The following is a 20,175-nucleotide window of genomic DNA, read 5'->3' as shown; positions in this document are numbered from 1 at the left end:
CTTTTTTTTCTTCCTTTCCTTGTCTTTCCTGTTTCCTTCCCTTCCTTTCCTCTTTCACTTTTGCTTCTCTTTGCTACTCTCTTCACTCTTTCCTTTCATCTTTCTTGTCTCTGTCTTTGCACCCTACTTTCCCTCTGTTCCTCCTTTTTTAAAACGCTTCCTTCCTTCTTTCTTGCTTTCTTGTCTCTTGGCTTTCTTCTCTCCTTTTTGTTCTTTCTCCCTTTGTTTCTATCCTTCCTGCTTCTCTTGAAAAAAAATCTTTCTCACCTTCGTCTTTCTCTCTGTTTCTTTCTCATAAGTCTTTTTCTTTCTTCCTAATTGTCTTTCTTTTATTCTTTCTTCCCTAGTTTAATTAAAAAAGAATTCTAGGCATGTGGTCAAAACTCTTTTCCCAGATTATTTCCATCCATTCAGTACTTACTCATTAACGTTAAGTTCTGAAAATGAAGAAACACAGAAAGCTTACGATCGTTCCTCATTTCCAAGGCAATAAAATGTCTTGATAGAACATAACTTGGTAAAATGAGTACAAATGTTCAACTTTGCCCCCGACTAGTGTTTCCTTTGCAAAGTCGTTCTGTGCAAATGTCTTTAAAATCTCAGAAACATTAAATCCTCATTAATAGAAGCCCAATGTATTTATGGTGTCAAAATATGTTTCAGAAAAGCCAAAAGCAACCATTACACAAGTTGCCTCATTATCAATAATCTAGCATCACGCCTTTTGTGTGTCATTTCTTTACACAATATACTATCACCGATGACTTTCAGCAAATACATCATGGCAAAGGATTGCTCTCATCAGAGGCAGACTTTGGAAAGGATATGCTAATTTCTAGGGAGAAAGAAAACATCAAAACAGTACCAGCAAATAGCCAAGGGACTTTTATGTCTTAATATCCTTCAGAAGTGCTTTATCTCCTGGTGCAACATGTATCATAGTATAAACAGGAAATGAAACAGCCGCAGCATCAAAGAAGCACTGCCGTGGCTGTAATGTCAGATCAACCTTTAATAAAGGTTATCTACAGCAGGCTAATCAAACCAAAGTGTGCATGTTTGAAAGACCCATTTGATAATTTCCATTGAAGGCGCCCCATCCAAGCGACCCGACAATGTCCCACGCCTCCTGCTGACCTTCTGTACCTTCTTTCCAACGGGACCCCCTTCGTTAGTTGCAAGGCTGTTTTGATGTCCTAATTTTGAGATGCTTCTAATTTGGAGGTGATCAGCTTATCAGAAGTTGGCCGACTTTCAGGCAGGACTTGATTTCAAATATATATGTATAAACACAGGAATCCAACATGGAAAAGGGTCTGGAAAGGCACCCAGCCGTTCCATCCAGGTCTGCAGCAAACAGAGGCGAGTCTTCCTGCTCTGATTTGGCAAATGACCAAGTAAAGGAACCCAGTCTTCTCCCTACACGCTTCTGACAGTCATGAGCCTGGAGAGATACAGACAGGGAACAGAGGGCAGAGGCTTCAAGGGCAAACCCAGGCTGGTGCTGGGGGCCACTGACTTCCATGATGCAGCCCTGCGGCTCCGACACACCACCCTGGGGCTGTCCATCCCCTGTCCACACCCTTCACCTCCCAGCTGGGAGGAGACCACTCCCAACCTTTGCAAGTCAAGTGTAGCCACCTGACAAGTGTCTGTGCCCCTCCTTCTCACCAGGCAGGGAGGGGAAAGGTGACCGCCCAGCCACCGGGCCTCCCTTCAAGGCATTTTCGACAAAATTCAGTAAGTATCCGGCTGCGGGCGTGCTCGCAGTGTGCACTGCCCCGCCCTCTTCCCCAGGATCCCAGTTCCCCAGCTCCCAGCCCCTCCAGTGGGGAATTCCTGCCTTTCCCCAGGCCTTGACCCCAGGGTCCCCACAGACCCTGGGGAGAAGTGGGGAGGGGGCCCTCTGGCACATGGCCCCTGACCCATCCGTCTCAGCCCTGACAGGCAAGGCTGGGGCCGCGGCTCCCCCGACCTCCGCAGCTGCTGCCGTGACAGGCACTGGGGATGCAGGCGAGCCTGACGCCGGCGACCGGGGCGAGGAGGGTCAGAGCCGCGGCTGGGGCGATGCCATATGCCAAGGCCACCCCTCGGGGCGGGACCAGCCAGCAGTTGCCCAGCTCATCGTGGAAGCAGCTGGGGGGCGGAGGGCGCTCTGTGCTTTGTTGAGAGAGATCCTGCCTCTTTCATCTCTTCTCTGGTCCTCCGGCCCCCCCGCAGAGGCCCGGCTGCCCAGCCCAAGGGCACCGCATGGCTAGAGCCAGAGCTGCTACGTGAGAGGCGTGTGGATGAGCTCAAGCCGCACAGCTGGGTCCCCCGGTCCCCACGAAGGTCCACACCCCCCGCCCCTCCCAGACCCAGAATCCAGCCGCACCAGCAAAACTCCAGCTTGACAACTTGCCACAAGGCCAGCAACCCAACCCCTCCGAATTCCAAACCTGCCCTGTAATCTCTCCACCCTTATATTCTGTGTGTAGGAATCTGATAAAAGAAAAACTCCATCCCTCCCACGAATAATGCGGGCTGCACCGTCCACTCAGGAGAGCAGAACAAAGGCACCAAGGACAGGCAGAGTCGTAAACATCCATCTCAACCCCCCAAGACCCTTATCCATCGATCTGGACCCCCCCCATTCCAAGCCAAGGAGCACACGTGTCATGTGCAGACTCTGGGATGGCTTTCAGGACAAGTGTCATTCCCATCCGTGAAAGCCAGCCATGGGAAAAGTTCAAGGGAAAGCAAGCTTGTCCAAGTCCATTTGTAAAGGCTTGCCTGTAATTGGAGTTAAGCTTTCCGTTTTTTCCTTCCTTGTAACTTAACTTTTAGCCAATAGGGAGGTAGCCTGGCTAAACGGGCAAGGTTTGGGGGGCCATTAAAACCACAGGCCACTGCCTACTACTATTATTGTTAATTTCATTTACTCAGCGAGTGTTTATGGAGGGGCAGATAGACACCTAGCGGAGTTCAGAACCCACCTGCTTTATGTGAATATACTATTCTGCTCCCCAGATGGTTATATCGCCAGGTCAGTTTCTTTGGGAAGTCAAAGTGACCCAGGAGAACTTGGATAGACCAGGATTTGGGTTCAGCCCTTCCATTTATTAGCTGTGGGAGGCTTGACTTCCTCTGCTGTAACCCTCATAGGATTGCTCTGAGGATGAAGTTGTCGAAAACTATAATGGCGGGACTTCCCCGGCGGCCCAGTGGTTAGGACTCGGCGCTTTCACTGCCGGGGTCCAGGTTCGATCCCTGGTCAGGGAACTAAGATCCCGCAAGCCGTGCGGCACGGCCAAAAAATATATATCATAATGGTAAATTCACTGAGTACACGGTATAGACCAGGCACGGTGCTAGGAGCATATGCTTTTCTTATTTAATCCTCTCAACTACACTATCATCACTTACATTTTACAAATGAAGAAACTAAGGCACAGAGAGGTCAAGTAAGTTGTCCAAGGTCACACAGCTACCAGATGGTGCAATTGAGATTTGAACCCAGACAAACATGCATAAATATCAAATTATAATATGGAAGGGCAAGTAAAAAAAAGCTAAACCCACGCTGTCCAGTACAGCACGGAGCCGCAGCCACACATGGACAGCACACACGGAACATTCCCGCCGCTGCAGGAAACTCCACTGGACAGCACCAAGCGGCCGCTCTCAAGCACTTTCAGCCGTGGAATTATTTTTCTCTAATAAAATCTTGCGTGAAACCTCAACGTATCAAATAAATAAAAAGTACCATTGTAATTAAATTAGTATTAATGTATTTTCTAAAGTAAAATTAATAACATTAGCTAATTACACAATCAGCGAGAACCACCATGTTTTGTATGTGTCAATTTATATGTCATTTACTTTCAAGCATTTTCGTTGTAAAGCGTTACCTATGGACACTCAAAGCAAAGGACATAAAGGTACATTTAATGAATAACTGCAGAATAGACACCCATGCAGCCACTGCCCAGATCAAGAGCTTGAACTTGCGGATTTGAGACACCCCCTCCCCTTTCCGATCACATCCCCTTCTACCTCCCAGAGTTTACCACCGTCATGAGGCTGTTTCAATTGAGGAAAACAATACGAACTTGAGGGTTGTAGGTATGAGATTGGCTCATGAGTTGAGTGATTTCTACATTTTTAAATGGTTGGAAAAAATCAGAAGAACAGTATTTCATGACGTGAAAATACATGAAATTCAAATGTCAGGGCCCACACATAAAGCTTTATTAGAACAAAACCATGCTTTTTCTTCTCTTTATTATCTGTGGCCACTTTTGTGCTACAAGGCAGAGTTGAGCAATCGTGACAGAGGTTGTATGTCCCACAAACCCAAAAAGATTTACGATCTGGCCTTTTACAGAAAAAGTTTGCCTGCCCCCATCTAGATGACGGTTCATTCTTAAGCCAGCCTCAGCGTCCAATGTGTAAATTACTTCCGCATTTTAGTTTGGGTTCTACAGTAACACGAAACTTGTGATTCACACAGATAAGAGGGTGACAGAGGTTTGTGTTTTTACACAACCCACCTTGCAATTTCAGAATACTGGTTTTTTTTTCTTATTGAATTCTTTCATTAATTTAAGGAAGAAATGATACAAATATTATATAAATTATTTCAGAGAAGAGAGGAGGAAGAAACTTCCCAACTCATTTTTGAGGCAATCATAACCTTAATGCCGAAACCTGACAAAGATTTTATTTTATTTGTTTTATTATTTACTTTATTTTTCAAAAGAAAAAACATAATACAGTTCTTTCTTATACACATCCATACAAGAAAACCTCTACAAATACTAGCAGATCAAATCCGGACATATATAAGAGGTATAATACATCTTGACCAAGTCTGATTTATTCATGATTGCAAAGTTTGTTCAACATTTGAAAACCAATGAATATAATTCACTCTATTAATAGCAGGAAGAAAAAATTATACAGATCATTTCAATAGATGCAGAAAAAACATTCAGCAAAACTGAAACTCATCAGTACTCTTAACCAGAATACTCTATAATTAAACTAATCTGAAGACTCAAACGAGAGGTAGCTTGAAATCTTATTTCCAAGCTGAAATGCACGCAAGATCTAACCCTGGCTTCCATTCCTTACCGTAGATACAGACGTGAGAGAGGAAACACTCTCAACTTAGAATACGTGCAAAAAAAAAAATCTATAATATAACACTATCAGGATGACGTGTTATAAGTTTACTTATTGTTTGTGCAGCTGAAAATAAGGAAGTGTCAAGAACACGTGCAGAGCAGACGTGGTTCAGTCCCGTCTCCATTCGCTGTGGCACAATTTTGTGTCAGCAATTTGCCAAGCTTGAAGTTAGATTCATCCTTTCTACTCTATGACACATTGACAAGAAGTTCAAATATATGCCCAGAGACAATCAGTAAGACACTGGTGGTTTCTGATATGTGACGATTTGGTAGGGAACGCCAGTGAGCAGACCTGTTGGTTTTAAGGAGGATTTTAAAAACAGTCTTAATTCTTTTTTTAATTGAAATTGAATTAAATGGTTGGGGAACCCCCAATCCCTCACATACACTCCACTAGAGTGTTCCTAGGATTAGGGGAAGAGTTGGAATTTGTTGTTAATGATTCTTAAGCAGTAATTTGCAAAAAAGTACAAAGGTAGAAGTGGACCCGCACATTAGAACCGGGAAGGGACACATTCAACTCATAACACGGATGACACAGAGTCAAGTCCAACAAAGCCCTGGCTTTTTCTCAACCGAAAAATGTTGAGAGGCTCTGCCCTGGGGTTGAGCCAGGCTGCAAGCTTAACCAAGACGGGATAAATTAGCGCATGTGGGCAATGGTTTTTTCACCCTCCTCGAACCTTTGTGAGCAAATCCAGCACTCTGTAGTCTTCCTCTTTCCCTGTGTCCATCACCGCCACTCCACCCTCTTTTAGCCACTACATCTCCCCAGACGTCCAGCTGCTCTTCCAGGTCTCCTCCCAGTGAGGTCGTGAGGATGGAGCCCTCGTGGATGGGATCAGTGCTCACTCTTATAAAAGGGCTCCCAGGAGCTCTCCAGCCCTCTTTGGACTGCCAGAGGACAGGACACGAAGTCAGCAGTCTGCATCCTGGAAGAGGGCCTTCCCCAGAGCCTGACCATGCAGGCACCCTGACCTTGGACTTCCAGCCACCAGAATGGTGAGAAATCAATTTCTGTTGTTTATAAGTCACCTGTCTGTGGTAATTTGTCACAGCAGCCCAAACTGACTAAGACAGGAGTCTTTGGTGGAGGGTAGGTCCTTCTCACTGTAAGAAAAGTTCACCACCTCCCACCCCTCCAGGAAGTGGACTCCTCTGTCCCAGCAGTCCAGGCAAAGCCAGAGAGTCACTCTGCTGCACTGGAGGAGAGCACACCCCAGCCCTGAACCCAATGGAGCTGGGGACCAGGGTGCAGGATGTGCAGGTTTGCTCAGCCCAGGGCAGTGCTGTCTGCCCAGCACCACGTGGACGACAGAGACCAAGGGATTTGGGGAAGGGGAGGGGAGATGGAAGGTGCGGGCGTCGGCTGCACAGCAATGGCATCATGGTCCGCACTAATTAGCAAACTCTAGATTATTAAACTCAAAGGCACCAGGGGTCTCCTACGGGTATCACAAACCACAACCCCCGTGATGGGTGCCCGGCCCGCGGGGAGGCTGCTGTGTTCCAGGGAGCGCGCCCGGCCAGAGAAACCAGACCCCGCTCTCGGCCCTGGGCAAGGGCTGCCACCAGAGAGTGTGGGCCCAGGGGTGCCAGACTTTCTGAGATTTCAAGAGCAGCCGGAAATCTGGACTTTTGTATGAAACTTTCCCCTTCTGAAATGTCGGAAACAAATTCAAAATGTCTGGGATAACACACGAGCCAAACAACCCTCATCTGTGGGCCAGACGCACCCTGGAGCGCCCGTTTGCAACTCTGATGCACACCCAACCCATGATTTTACAGAAGGGGAAGCCGAGCTGTGTCAGGCACGGTCAGCGAGTTGCCCAAAGTCACCAGTCAACGGCAGAGCCGGGACTGGACTCGGTCTTGCCGCCGCGGGCTGTTATATTTTCTGATCAATTGTGTTCACTCAGCGCCCAAACCAGGGAGGACCAACTACAGCCCGCTGGCTAACTCCAGCTCGCAGTCTGTTTTTGTAAATAAAGTTTTACTGGAACACAGCCATGCGCGTTTGTTTGCATACTGTCGTGGCCGCTTTCCCGCTACAAGGGCGGAATGGAGGTGTTCGGCCCACAAAGCTGAAAAGATTTACTCTCTGATCGTTTACTGGGAAAGGTTGCCGTCTCTGCTGTAGACCCTTGACATTGGCAGATGTCATATAGCTTGTTGCAACTACTCATGAGCTATCCCAACAGTCCGAGCTGTTATTTAGTAACACCTCTGAATCCTACTTGTGATGCTGCAGGCCCGGGACTGTGGTCCGGGGAGGATGGGGAGTGAGCCCAGCCGCGGGTGCCTATCTCATCCTGGGTGAGTTACTCCCGTGAGAAGATGATAAAGGAAGACCCCTACGTCCACCGCTGCCAGCACCACCATCACCAGCTTCTGTTGGTGGGAAAGAGCCCTGAAATGAAAGGGGAATTAAGTGGACTTAAGAGGCCTAAGGATGTGAAGGTTCTTACAAGTGAATAGAAATTTTAGGTGAACGGTAGAAGGCTGGCGATAGCCGTGGACAGGACACACACACACACCTCTCTGGGAACCAGAAAATGTGGTTTGTAAAGTATTTTCAGAGATTGCTCCAAGTAGCATAAACATCGCCCATCCAATGAACGAGGCAGCCCTGATGTGTTTGGCAAGGCTGCTAACCCACGTGACACTCAGCCAGGACTCCTGACACCCTTGGGAAATACGATCTCTGGAATATCTAAGAGGCCCTGTCAGAGGAGCCTGCAACCCCCTGGCTTCATGCTCCCACTGGTGCGAGGTCCCGGCCTCTATTCCCACGTGCCTCATCCTGGCTGCAGGGCTGGCTGGTCTGATCAGTGTGGTTGATCAATGAGGACCTGGGATGCTCAGCTCAGCCTCCAGGGCTCACCTTGGCCACAGATGGTCGTGACGATGCATTCACATCACTTCTCTGCCACAAGGAAGTCTCTCAGCCGTGGCAGGAGGGGGTCCACAGCTCTGCCAGCGTCGCAGTGGGTAGGGATGTCTCACTCAGGGGGAGCTCTTAGCAAGCCCATCACGGCCCTAGGGCCGAGCCACTCCTTCTAACCCAGCTTTCATCATTCCTCTCCTGCTCTCTGACTCTCCTCTCTCTCTCTCTCTCTCTCTCTCTCTCTCTCCATCTGGAACTCGGAAAAGAGAAAGAGGCGTTATTTATTCGAAGCTACTGGTGGTAAGATAGCAGTGTTGCTATTTTTACAATGCATGTTATAGGGGAATTATCTGCTATAACTAAAGTCACGTATTTGGGGATTTTGATGTTCCCTGCTCAGATGTCAAGCCATTCCTCTTCTCACTTGGGCCCTAGCAATCTTCTAGGACCTGTTTGCTCTCAGTGCAGGATAAGAAGCCCAGCCCACAAGATGTTTATCGTCTACCCAAGAGTCAGTAAGTGATCAGTAAGTGTGTTTAAGGTATATGTATTAAATACGTGATTGAACAAAGCACCGCAAAATTGTTTGGTACACTGAGGAGTACAGGCTAATCTCTATAACCTCTTAAATTCAGTGGATTGATGGGTCAGGCATTTGTTGTGTGTGATTTGAACCCCAATACAGCTACTGTCACATGTCTTTTCAGCAAGTTCCTTGGGAGCAAAGAGTTTCTCGGGTCTCACCAACCAAGGAATAAGATAAGATTGCCTCAAAGGATAGGCGTGAAGGTGAACAACTAGAAAATAAGAGATACCTTAAAATACCTGCAGATTCCTTGGACATCAAGTCTTTCCTTGGCCAAAGGGCCATTCTTCACCTGGAGTCAAATTGTTAAAGCTCTAAGAAGCCACCACAACGCCTGGGAATTCTGGTCCTGATCATTCGAAAAGTTATTTCTTCTGGCTTTTCATTCTAAGGTTAACTGAAACCAGAGTTAGAAGACCCATCTGGAAGGATATCTCTGTGCGTGCGCACGCACACACACATTTACATTTATATGATAAATATATACATATAAAACACACATAGATAGATAGATAGATGATAGATAGGATTTCATTTTTAATTTTTCTGAGCACAAATCAACTGACAGGAAGATGACCAGGACTTTTCTGGATGGCCTAAAAGAAGTGGGAAGTATTATGGAGACGTGTAAATTAGCAGCCGATTGCACGTATACGAGCTAGTTAAATCTGTCAGGAGCACAAAGTAGCATTTTGCAGCAAGAGCCCGTACTACGTTCGAAGGCTTGTATCCAGTAGTATGCGTTCTAGGGCTCTAGACTGAGCAAAGGATCAGGATGCAGGAATAGATGAACGTGCAAAAACGTTCACTGCCGCTTTCTTTGTAATGAAAAAAAGGGACTGACCTAAATGTCCAACAACAGCGAGGCAGCTAAACAGACCCAATCAACCTGGATTTGTTGGCAGGGGCGGGGGGGGGGGGGCGGTCAGCCATGCTACTTGGCCGGCAAAGCAATGTGGCGGAGCGCTGAGCATACGGCCTTTCAATCAGATTGCTGAGGTCCACGTCCTGGCTTTACCACGGACTCACAGTGTAATCTGAGGAAGTCGGCCATCCACAAGCCAAGGAGAAAGGCCTCGCTGCCCTCAGAAGGAACCAAGCCAGCCGACCCTGACCTTGGACTTCTAACCTCCAGACCTGTGAGAAAATAAAGTTCTCTTGTTTAATCCACCCGGTCTGTGGTACTTTGTTATAGCAGCCCTAACAAACGAATACAGGCATGTACCTAAGAATGGAATTTCCAGGTCATAGAGTATATTTAAGATTAGCTCTGGTAAATACTGCAGAACTGCACTCAAGTTAAATTTAAAAATCAGGAAAAATTATACACTATGTTTTCATATGTTGTGTGTCTATAGATATAAACGTAGGGCTATTTCTAGATAGGAATAAAGACAAATACATGATAGAAGGAAATGCGTCAGAAGGTTAACTGGATAGTTTTCTTCTTTTTGTCTACTTGTTATAATTAACGTGGCTTTACTTACGTAACATAGAGCCATAATAGTTACTATAATTTTGATAGAGGTCATTCTGGCCAATGGGATTATCAGTGAATGGTATTTTATATTATACTGGTTTCTATATTTTCCGATTTATCTATCATGGGCATAAGTTATTTTTATAGTCAGAGGAGGGAAAAGTTCCCAATAAAGAAAGGAGAGAAGCATAGAAAGAACTAGAGTAACAAGCTATTGGCATTGATCTCTGAGCATTTATACCACGGAAATTGGCAAAGGCTATAGACCAAGGCTGAATTTATCGTTCTCTGGACTATCTAGGCTTAAGGAAGGAATGGAAAAAAATGTTAATAATGCAGGTTAAAGTTAAAAGTGTGTTATTTCTGTAACCGTTACATTGTGAATAGCACAGAAAACTGAAACGTAGGATTATTGTTGCCATTTGTTTATTTTAATTATCTGCATTTCCACATAATATAGTGCCCATATATTACTGTTATAATGGGAATGGGAGGAGAAGAGGTTCTTATAAAAAATTAGCAGGAAACCAAATTTTAAAGACTTTAGTTATTTACAAAACAAATAATTTAGTTACAAGCCTGTGCTTATATACTTCAAAATATGAACTTGGATAATGATAAATTATACAAGGAAATATATAAGAAATTTAGAAAATCTTACCAATTTCAGCCTGCAAAATCCAAAATTTTTCACTAGTTAAAATTTCATATTTGTAAGCTGATTTTGGGTTTTTTTTAATTTTAAATTTGGTGTCTATGAAACTCAGACAATATTGCAATTATGTGATCTTATAAAATCATTCCACTTGAGTTTTCTAGGTAGATTTCAATTTTTTATCTTTTCTGTGACACATTCTAGTATCTAGTGACTGTATTGTACTTTGTTGTTAACTTAGATTTTCTGGGCTCCTTAATTGAATTTTTGGTCAGTTTGGACTAATACAATCCTGAAGTAACAGTAATACCTGAATTCATGTAAACATCTTTGGAGAAATAGAAGTTTCTGCACCTTAACAGCTAGGAATAAAAGAAAATAGAAGTAATAATTAAGTAAAAAAAAAAAATTAGCAGGAAATAAATCACAAAGCTGTAAGTTCTAGAGTGGCAAAAACATGTTTCAACACTGGTTGACATTTGACAATTGTATGACACACTATTATTTTCTGTACCGGTGAGGACAACACTTCCAACTGAACTATGATCCTTCATCAGTTGTAAGGTGCATACAGATTTCAGAGGTGTTCATATGTGAAAAAAAAAAGCATCTTAGAACTAAGGCCATTCAGTGGGTAGCATCGCGCACACTATGAAAGAAGCAAAGTGGTTTCAAAGTCTGTGCAGAACAGAGGACCAGGGCCTGGGAAGGCGAAAGCCCAGGCTGGGCGGAAGGTTGCAGCAGAAAGACAAGGGACCGTGGCTCGGACCCCACTCCCTGGTGGCCAAGGTGGGGAAGGAGTCACCTCCCCGCTGCATGGTCCCTCTCCAGAGGACACCCACTGACTGGGCAGGGAACTGTGATGTGTAATTGGCTAATGTCTGGAGGACACTTTGAAGATGAAAAGTGCCAGGTGGGTCTCATCACAGCCACTTCTTAAGATGATACTTGGAATAATAATACAGTTCTCCCCCACCGGGCCTTTCATCTGTGGATTTCAAAGCACTTAGCGAGCCTTAATTAAGTCTCCCAGCACCTCTATGAAGTAGGCACTAATAACCTCTTGCCTTAGATGGAGAGACAGAGGAGGGTAAGCGACTGGCCCAAGCCCTCAGAGAGGCAGGGGCAAGCCGCTCTGAAGGCATTCATTCAGCCGGCAAATGCGTGCCGAGTGTTCCCTCTGTGCTAGGACAAGTGCTGAGCTCCAGGGGACCCAGCTACAGCTGGGCTGTCCATCGTCACATTTGCAGGAATTCTGCAAACCCATTGTGAAACAAAGCCATTATTTAAGGTTTTTGTTAGGTTGGAGATAGGCGTATTCTTTTTTTTTTTTTTATTGAAGTGTACTTGATTTACCATGTTGTGTTAGTTTCAGGTGTACAGCACAATGATTCAGTTATACATAGACATATATTTTTTTAAATTCAGATTCTTTTCCCATATAGGTTATTACAAAATATTGAGCAGAGTTCCCTGTGCTGTACAGTAGGTCCTTGTTGGTTATCTGTTTTATATATAGGAGGGTGTGTATGTTAATCCCAAACTCCTAGTTTATCCCTTCTTCCCCCTACTTAAGTTTAAATTATATAAACTTATCATTAAATAAATTTATATTGCAAACAGAGGTATTCAGAACTTAAAACACGTCTCTCCTATCTTACTTTTACTATTATTTGTGCTCTTGAGGTTATTTAACCTGTGGTAATAACCACAGGTGGAAATAGTATATAACAAGGTACGACTGTGCATTGCTCCCCAATTCCCTGTTCAGTGATGTCCCATTGGTCCCTTGAAATCAGCCACAGTGGGAACATTTTATGTCATGGAAATTAACAAGTGCTACAGACCAAGGCTTGACTTAGTGTTTTCTTGACTATATAGAAATGATAGAGAAATGTTAGGAATGCAGGTTAAAGTTAAAAGGGTACCATTTCTGCAACCATTACATTGTGAGCAACACACCAAAAAATTGAGGAATTACTCTTCCAGCATTCAAAATCCATCATCCAGTTCAGCAGAGCAGTCACCCATATCGTGGACAAATGAATGAAATTTCTACACACACGTTCCTTGTTTCACTTTCATCTTACTCGTTACATACGTGAAAATGTCAGTCAACTTTCATGTCAGAACTACACTTTCTTCAGTTGCGGCCATAGGTTGGCTGCAGACATAAGAGTTTGACAAAAACCAGTGAAGCATTCTAGGAGAATCAACTGGTAATATGGAATATACAGTAAAAAGAATTTCTATTTTATTTGTACAGTTTCTATACATTTTATTATTATATATGCTTTTTTTCCCCAGAGAGCCTGTTGTTAAACATTCTCCAGCACCCCCTTGGTAGACCCTTGGTTGGGCATGGAAAGCACAGGCCCTGTCCTGGTGGACATGCCAGATCAACTGGTACTTTCAGTGTGAAGAGCTGTGACGGAGCTCAGCTAAGCCTGTGCGCCACAACTACTGAGCCCACGCACCACAAGTACCGAGCCCGCACGCCACTACTGAAGCCCTCACACCTAGAGCCCGCGCTCCGCAAGAAAAGAAGTCACTGCAATGAGAAGCCCGCGCACTGCAATGAAGAGTAGCTCCTGCTAGCTGCAGCTAGAGAAAGCCCGCGCGCAGCAACGAAGACCCAACACAGCCAAAAATAAATAAATAAAATAAATAGATTTTAAAATAATAAATAAATAAAATAAAATGATTGTCATATGAAGAGACAATCAAAGAGTGGGCAGTTGAAAATGTAAGAAAAAATGTTACAGAGGCGGGTTGGGACGCTAATGTAAAAATACGTAGTGTTTGCCGGTTTTTACAAGTTTATATTTTGGATTTATTTAATCCTTCTACACAAATAGTTTCATGCCTAATTCTGTATTCATCGTTTGGATTATTTTTCTTAATCTCCCCAAATTTGTATCATTTCAGGAGCCACAAAACTGGGGAGAGCCCCCGGCTGGGGTACACGCAGGGTTGTTAGATGAGTCCCAGGGAGAGCTTAGTGGGGAAGATGCTGCCTGCCCTACCCAGATACCTTAGGGATGAGGGGAAACTCAACAGGCAAAGAGGGAAATTGAGCAAAGATGGCTCACCTGTGTCTCTTCCGCATTCTCCCTCCTCAGCTGGGCTGCTGACGTACACACGGCATCTCTGTGTGGTCTTTCCATCTGGGCTAGTCTGGGCTTCCTGGACGCATGGCGCTGGGTTTCAAGAGTGCAAAGAGTGAGCGTCCTCAGGAAGCAAAGCAGAAATCCACGGCATCCTTACGCTCTAACCCCAGAAGTCACAGAGCATCACTTTGGTCATGCTCTGGCGGCTGAGGCAGTCACAGAGGGCTTCCCTGGTTTAGGGGAGAGGATGTGGAACCCCCCACCATGGGCTCCTCCATGGGAGGATCGTCAGTATAGGGGAAACACGTGGGATGGGGGACAGCGCCGTGGCTGTTTATGGACAGAACAGTTTACCACATGGAGGAAAAAAACGTGAACAGAAAGAACGTTAAAAGAGTCCTGACGGGAAGCCTCCTGCACTGCTGGTGGGAATGAAAATTGATACAGCCACTATGGAGAACAGTATGGAGGTTCCTCAAAGAACTAAAAATAGAATTACCATAGGATCCAGCAATCCCACTCCTGGGCATGTACCCTGAGAAAACCATGATTCAAAAAGAGACATGTACCACAATGTTCATTGCAGCTCTATTTACAATAGCCAGGACATGGAAGCAACCTAAGTGTCCATTGACAGATAAATGGATAAAGAAGATGTGGTACATATATACAATGGAATATTACTCAGCCATAAAAAGAAACAAAATTGAGTTACTTGTCCTGAGATAGATGGACCTAGAGTCTGTCCTACAGAGTGAAGTAAGTCAGAAAGAGAAAAACAAATACCGTATGCTAACACACATATATGGAATCTAAAAAAAAAAAAAAAAGTTCTGAAGAACGTAGGGGCAGGGCAGGAATAAAGACGCAGACGTAGAGAATGGACTTGAGGACATGGGGAGCGGGAAAGGTAACCTGGGACGAAGTGAGAGTGGCATGGACATATATACACTACCAAATGTAAAATAGAGAGCTAGTGGGAAGTAGCCGCATAGCACAGGGAGATCAGCTCGGTGCTCTGTGACCACCTAGAGGGGTGGGATAGGGAGGGTGGGAGGGAGGGAGACGCAAGAGGGAAGGGATATGGGAACATATGTATATGTATAACTGATTCACTTTGTGATACAGCAGAAACTAACACACCATTGTAAAGCAATTATACTCCAATAAAGATGTTAAAAAAAAAGAGGCCTGACTCTATCAGATACTCTGTTCCCAGAGCTACTGACCTCATCATTTGGTCGGGGGTGGGGTCCCTATTCTGATCTTGCAGATGAGGAAACTAGCGCTCAGACAGGTTCAGGTACTTTCCATTGCCCAGAAAGTGGTTCTCAAACTTTAGTGAGAGCACTGTTGAACACCACTGCCCCCCAGAGATTCTGATTCAGTGAATCTGGGAGGGAGACCCAGGAATCTGCATCTCTAACAGGTCCCTCAGCGGCTCTGAGGTGCTGGCCCAGTGGCCACACTCTGAGACGTTGGCGTAAACAGGTCCCTCAGCGGCTCTGAGGCGCTGGCCCAGTGGCCACACTCTGACAACTGTCGGCGTATAGTTTTGGAATCTGCATCTGTGTGAACTTTCACCTCATCACGGAGCTTGCAGTGGAGAGAGATGATATTCCTCAACCAGCGTCAGAGAAACAGGATATTGACTTATAAGCATCCTGTCTTTTATTCCAAGAGAAAAGGTTCCATGTGCATTAGGATAAGATTTTTTTATCCCTTGCCCACTCCTCTTTCCCTCTCTCCACTCACTCCTGGAAGCCTTTAATAAAACAGACAATATGGGCAGCAACTTGGCCGCAGCATAGCGAAAACGGCTTGTCTCTGTTCCACAGTGTCTGATAACTCCGGTGGGGAAACTTTATCAGCAAAATAACCTACCAAAGGAACGCTATGAGAGGCTGTCAAAAAAGAGCAAAAGAAAGAAGTATCTAAGTTGGAGATGCTTTACTCTGAAAAACCAGTGATGTCCTCTTCCATTAGTGCTGAAGGTTGGAAGTAAGAGATGTGCCTAAGGCTAGAAACCCTACCCCGGAGGCTGCATGGAATGGGCCCCCATGGAGAGACCAGAGGGGCCAGAAGAGAGGAAAGAATCCTGGGAGGAGGAGAGGATGCAGTCTTGAGGTCTTTTTACCCTAAATGTCCAGTTCTTGAAGATCTAAGGTTGCGTTTTCTAACCCTTTGCTGTTGGGTGGGACCAGGTAGCTAGTTCTTGCCAATTACTCCAAGACGAAGTGGGCGTTGCTTGCACGTGGGAGCGTTGACCTGCCAATGAGAGATCCTCGTCCTGCAGAGCTCTCCTTCTCCTCTGCCCCAGGGGCTGGTGACGTTCATGATGGCGGCTGCCAGCTGCACCTGGAGCAGAACACCTACCAACCCGTGATGGGCAAGTGGAGTGAGCGAGAAACACACATCTGCTATTTTGAGCCACTGAGATTTGCGGGTGCTTTGTTACCACAGTGCGAGCTAGCCTTTCCTAACTGATCCCGAGAAACGAGAGAGAAGGGGCATTCAGGCACCTCTCCCAGGAGCATCATGAATAGGCCAAAATGAGACAGACTGGGAAAAATAAATAAATATGTGTACCATTCTCTGGCCACTGTGAAATCCGTGATGCTCTGATGGTTACTTTCCTCTGCATGTCTTCCAGATTTTGCAGGCTTCTCTCGGGGAATTTGGGCTGTAGGCCCTCTGTCGTTCCCCAGCCCCACCACTTTGCTTTAACCCATTCCAGGCAGATCTATTCCCTCTCACATGGATCTGGTATGAAGGGTAACTTCGATCCAGTGGCCTGTAGCCAGATTCCAGTCTCAGATGCCAAGACTCCCTCCCCTCACTTACGCCCAGCTCCAGCAACATGCTCTGTCTTCTGCAGGTTTGGCGAAGATGCCAAGGCTTTGTCCGTGCGATGCCATCAGTATCCCCACCACCTACTCCCTGACCGCCCTTTGGAAGGTGCCCGGGCGTTCAGCGCCGGCATTCATGGCATCCCTGCCAGTGTGTCCCGCCAGGCAGGAAGAAGGGGAGGCTTGGTGCTGCGGGCTTCCCAGCTCCCAGCACCCCATCAACGACCAAGAGACCCACTCTGGACCATTGTCTTGCCTGATGGAAGCAGAGGGACTGAGTTCCTGCAGAAGCATCTGAGACCCAAGCCTGCGCGGTGGGAGCCCGAGCTACCCTAAGTCCCCACCCTGCACCCCACCATCTGCTCCTCAGTGTTTTTATTGCTGTCTGGTTTTTAAAAATAAGTTCAAGAGGAAAAACAAAGCAAACTGGTAAAAAAAACAACGTGAAGGATTGAAACAATTTATATTTAGAGTCTGTAAAAAAATAGTATATTTTCACCATCTTTAGCTCTATAGTCCTATGTTTTTCATTAAACTTTGGAAAAGAGAACGCCCCCCCCAAATCATGGCTTGCTCTTCGTGCACTTGGGGACGCTCTAGGGGTCTCTGCTTAGTCCCTCCGTGTCTTCCCAACATCATCTCAAATCCCACCCCAGGCTCCTAACAGACCTGAAACTTCCTGTATGGACAGTAACCCCCCCTTTTTTTTAAAAGCCACCCACTACCTTTGAGCGTACTCCCTATATTTGGGCTATTTCCCCCTAACTGATCTGCATTTCCCCAAGATAGAAGCCAGATACTTACTCTCCCATCGTTCTTGCCAGGAAGGGCCCGGTCACGTGACGTAGGCTCAGCCAATCGGAAACACCTTCGTGGGATATGGATTCGGGAGTAACTCCAAGAATGAGGCACCACACAGAATCCAGTTACTGGAAGATGGCTATGTGAATATCTGGTTTCCAGGGTAGACACCGAGCTGCCAGACAGAGGCTGGGTCTGCAGTGGGGTCCTGGGCTCTGCCCGGTGTCATCCCCAGGAGTGGCCAGGGCGTTGTCTGGAGCAGTGCTGAGGGTCATTTGGACTTTGTGTCAGGCTGCAGAGCCCCCGGCCTGGCTCTCTGGGTCCCTCCAGGTTTTATGAATATCCTTCAGTAAATTCCTTTTCTGGGTGAATTTTGTTGGTTACAACTATGAACACTGATTAATACAGTAGATCACACAGAACCCCACCACCACCCAAGATGCATGTTTCCCCTTACATTTCAAGCTTCACAGCAAAGAGAAAGATGTTTTTCCAAGGCTCTCCTGTCCTCTCCGATTCTGGTCCAGTCCAGGGAAGCATCTGAATTTGGACACTTGGGAAACTTTACGGGTGGATAAATTCCTTCATGCAAAAAATAGTAATCGAGTGCCTGCTATGTTCCAGGCAGGAGATGATAGGTCCCTGCTCTCAGGGGGCTTACAGTATAGTCAAGGAGACAGACCTCAACCAAATAATCACACAAACAAATATAAAATTGCAATTGTAATAACAAGTGCTGCAAAGAAGAGAAAAGAAGAGCAAACAGGTGTGTCAGGAGGTAACAAAAGGCTTGCTTGAGGAATGACACTTATGGTGGACACAATGCTGCAAGGTCATCAGGCGTTTGTTTTCCTCCCAAACACAGATGACTTCGTTTTCTGGCCTTTCTCGCTTCTAGGAGGGTCCACGTGACTAGGCTTTGGCCAATGGAATAAACGCAGAGATGGGGTGAGCCATTTCCAGGCCTGGCCATCCGACATCCTCTGTGCAACCTTCTACACTCTTAACTTCCCCAATTCCAAGATGGCAGAGCCAGACGATGGAAGATCCTGGATCCCTGAGTGACTTCTTGAAGGAGTCACCAGGGAGAGCTGCAGACATGTCAGACTTTAATTGTTGTAGGAAACAGACTTTTATTGTATTAAACCATTGAGTCTTCAAGGGCTTATTGTTACCGCAGCTTAGCCCATTCCACCCTAGCTGATACACAGGTGGGCAGAGAGCTGAAGGATGAAGAGAGGTTAAATGTATAAAGAGAGAGGAAGTGAAAGCATCCCAGGCAGAGAGAACCGCCCTATGCAAAGGCTTTGCGGTAGGAGAGCATGAATAAAGTGAGAGGCAGTGGGATTCAAGATAGGGCCGTGGACGTTGGCAGAGGTTATGAGACAGGCTGGGGCCTGGGACCCTTTGCTGCAGGGCGTGCACCTGGACGAACGTCTCCTCGGTTGACAAAATACAAAGCAACTGTAAGGAACTAAAAATAACTGCGTGCGTGTGCAGTTGGGGCAAAAGGTACAAAAAGACCAAAAAACCCAACTGCCACTTCTGAAGAGCTCGGAGCAAAAGCAGGGATTCGGGAGCAACGGCAGAGTCCTGGGCAGGCCCCGTGCACTCAACACCACCAAGGGGTGGGCAGCCCACTTCAGCCACCACTCCTGCCCGACCCCTGGACCCGCGCCTACCCTCACCCCATACAAGGAACCCTCGCCCCCGCTTCGGGGAGCGAGCAAGGGGACCTGTTACTTGTTTTCTCTCCCCCACTGCTGCAGCAGGGGCCCCAATAAAGCCTTGCCTGAATTTCTGCACTGTCCTCTGATCAATTTCTATTGATTGATTATGGAGGCCAAGAACCCCGGTTGGTATCAGTTAGACTGTATGAGCCACGTAGGGACGAAGGGAAGGAGTTAGGTCGTCAAGATTCCGGCTTGCTCACGTTCCCACTGCCCGGAGACTCAGGCTGGGGGCCTGCCTGTTTGTTTTCAAGCCAGAGACCCTGGAGTTCTCCACTCTTAGCCCCGCCTCACTCCCAGATGAGGAAGGCTTTGAGAAGAAACTGTACCTTTCCCTACAGTAAGCAGCCCAAGAAGCCACAGGCATTCGGGGAGTCGTGGGTCAGATATTTAATTATTCTAATTATTCGAATCTAGAAGTCTCTTCTCCCCACACTGCCAAGAACAGAAAGTTCCTTTTTTGAAAAATAGGGTAGTTTGTTGGAAGGGGTGAATCTCATCCTTGATCCACAAAGCTCTCAGACTCACCTCCAGACCTCCAGAGCCTGAGAACTCCCAGACACGCTCCCTCCCCACGACCATGGACAGAGCAGGAGGGGATGGAGAGGGTGGGGTCAGGTGTATGCCATTCTCATTTATTTTTAAGAAAAGCCACCTTTCAAATGGGGAGATTAGGGTGGACTTTTATTTCTAAACAACTGTGATATCATCGCTCTGATATCATCAGATAAAGAAATTAAAAGTATTGCCTCATCTACAAAGCTTAGGACATTTCTTTCCCTTTTGCTCTCTCTCTTTTTTTAATCTTTGAGAAAGATAATGAAAGAGGAAGCTTGAAACCCCATTTCTATTGATGTTCGAACACACAACTGCTGGATTTAAGAACCAGGGGAGATCAAAGGGAAT

This window comes from Orcinus orca, chromosome 19 (assembly GCF_937001465.1).
Source record: "Orcinus orca chromosome 19, mOrcOrc1.1, whole genome shotgun sequence".
Taxonomy (NCBI): Eukaryota; Metazoa; Chordata; class Mammalia; order Artiodactyla; family Delphinidae; genus Orcinus; species Orcinus orca.
Note: the sequence above shows the minus strand (reverse complement) of the source record.